Consider the following 2,787-nt stretch of genomic DNA (forward strand, 5'->3'; position numbering starts at 1 on the left):
TTACCTTAGTAGTCGCGAGTAATTGACGTCATATTAACTCCCCAAAGAGTAGATACTGAGCAAGATAGTTATCTGTAGTTTACCTTAGTAGTCGCCAGTAATCATTATTATTATTATTTTAATTTGATTTTTCTTTCATATTTTAATACTTTAATTTCACACAGCGGTACCACGTTTGTGCGGGAACAGTGGAGATGCTGATGGCGTTTTTGTTGGTCTGTTCTTTGAGTTTTTGGGGTCCCTGTCCAGCGAGCCATTAAGCCATTGGGCCATGGCTCTATTGTTTTTACCCTCGTGAACAGCTGTTGGCGCTGAGCCAGGCCAAGCCACCGCCGTGGGAGAGACCGGACATCCCGATGAGCTGGAGGAAGAGGGGATACAGGGCAGGAGTGAAGCGCTGGGAGAAGAGGAGATGCTACAAGCCGTCCGTCCGTCATCATGGGATATGTGAGGTCTCTCCCAAAGGGATGGAAGAGCTAACGGCTAACAGCTAACAGCGCTGGCCCGGCTGCAGTGGGAATATCAGGAGTGCAGCCTCATGCTGTTCACGGAGTCGTGGCTGAACGAACTCACTCCGGACTCACTCATAGCTTTGAACGGATTTCACCTGGTCAGAGCGGACCGGAGCAGGAGGGAGAGTGGTGAGAAGAAAGGCTGGGGACTCACCATGTATGTGAATGAGAGATGGTGTAATGCTGGGCACATTAGTGTTAAAGAGCGGCGCTGCACGAAGGATGTTGAACTGCTGGCGGTTGGTTTGCAGCTGTTTTACCTGCTGAGGGAGTTTTAGCACATCCTGGTGATTACAGTTTACATCCCTCCCTCGGCTGATGCTGCTGCAGCCGGTGAGCTCATCCATAGTTCAGTGTCCCAGCAGCAAACATCACACCCTCAGTCTGTGATCGTCATCCCAGGAGACTTTAATCATACGTCGCTCTCTACCACTCTCCCCACATTCAGCCAGCATGCAGACTGACTTAGACCTGCTGTATAGGGACACTGAATGCACATTACTTAATTATTGTTATTTTCTGTACTTCTTTCTGTGTTTTTGGATGCTGCTGTTTATAATAGTTTGTCAGGTCTGGAACAAATAAAGTATATCCTATTCTATTCTGTTCTATATTAACGTCGTATTAACCCCCCAAAGAGGAGATACTGAGCAAGATAATTCTCTGTAGTTTACCTTCCTACTCGTTAGCACTGACCCAGTGCAGGACTCTGCTGTGAAAGTGGAGACATGCGGTGGTGGTGTATTTGCAACAACAACAACAACAATACTAAGACCAATAATAATAATACTAATAATAAGATTAGAGATTTAATAAGAGAAGAGATTTTTGGCTAAGAAAATAGCGAGTGATGTATTACAATACAACAGCACCATCTACAGAAACTAAAACCCTCATCAGATCCAGAAAAAAATAACCAAATGCAGGAAAAATAATTACATGGCAAAGAAAAAAAACATCTAATATGGCTTTATGTATTAATAGGAAGAGAGAGATAAGAGAAGAGAGTAAAAGTGGGGGATAAACGAAAGAGTGTAGAGCCATATAAAAACCACAGACAGCCTCCTGCTCTCACTAACAAGTCACTCTCTAAGCACTGCAGCCCTCTAGTGGTTGAAGTCATCCTCAGTGTGTGATTCATTTACCCCCGGACTGCTGCTCTCAGATAGTTTAGTCAGTGTGAGGGTTAACCTGACTGTCTGGTGGATATAAACAGTAAATTACTGGACATGCTGTATGGCTGATTTTCTGGCCTGATGATCTTTATCACAAGTTGTTTTTGTGTGGGTGTAAATTTAGGCTACAGCAGTTAACATCAATACATGCTTGACCCCTGCTAGGCATTCTTTACTTTTCTGATCTGATCTCATTGGTACCGTCAGGCCTTTATAATTAACAGCAATGCGATTTGTCTGGCAATAAGGGAACTGATATTGGTGCATTTTAGCTGAGAAGCAGCCTTGATATTCTGTGTAACGCCATCAAAAAGCAGGAGCTGTGCATTGATTTTAGGGTTAACTCAGGAATGTCAGTTATTTGTTTCCTCCGACTTTAATAATCAGAGTTTATGGACTGGACTTAAAATGTTTTCTTCACTGTACTTCAAGAGAAATGTGTGATTGTTTTCTGCTGAGTGGACTTGAGAGTTTGTATGTTTTTGGTGCCACCATCAGTAAATGATCCAGATTTACTGCTAAATTCAGGCCGTTATCCAGGCATACAGCACCCAAATAAAGCATCTCAACATCTCTGCTCTTGTTGCTTCTTCCTGCAGCACAACCTTTAGGTTTATCGTCCATTTTGCTTTCCATACATGACCACCGAGTAGCAAGTGCACAGCAGCGTTGCAGTCAAACAGTTGCCAATGTACTTATTTGATCATTTCATTATCATCAGCAGTTCAGAATTGCAAGCTCTTGTCATTTCAGATACAGGATGCTCACATGCTTTTAAAGCTGTAATGTTTTAGATGTTTAATCTGTGGGTGCAAGAACTAACGATTCGTCAAGATCAATAATATTAAGCATTGATATGTGCTGTATTAGTGCCATGTACACTGTAAACTGGCTGTAATGTAAAGCACATCCACTTACTCCTCTTAATTAACGACTGTAAAGAAGCAACACGTTTTTCTTTTTAAACATATTTCCACTCTACAGCCTAAGTTGACTTGCATAACTTTGCTGGTGAATAAAACACACAAGTGAATAAGTGTGAAACAGTGAAACTGAACTGGCAGATAGCTGTGGAGAAACAGAGACCAAAGACATTCAGG

Source organism: Stegastes partitus, unplaced genomic scaffold (genome assembly GCF_000690725.1).
Source record: "Stegastes partitus isolate 25-593 unplaced genomic scaffold, Stegastes_partitus-1.0.2 Scaffold1303, whole genome shotgun sequence".
Taxonomy (NCBI): Eukaryota; Metazoa; Chordata; class Actinopteri; family Pomacentridae; genus Stegastes; species Stegastes partitus.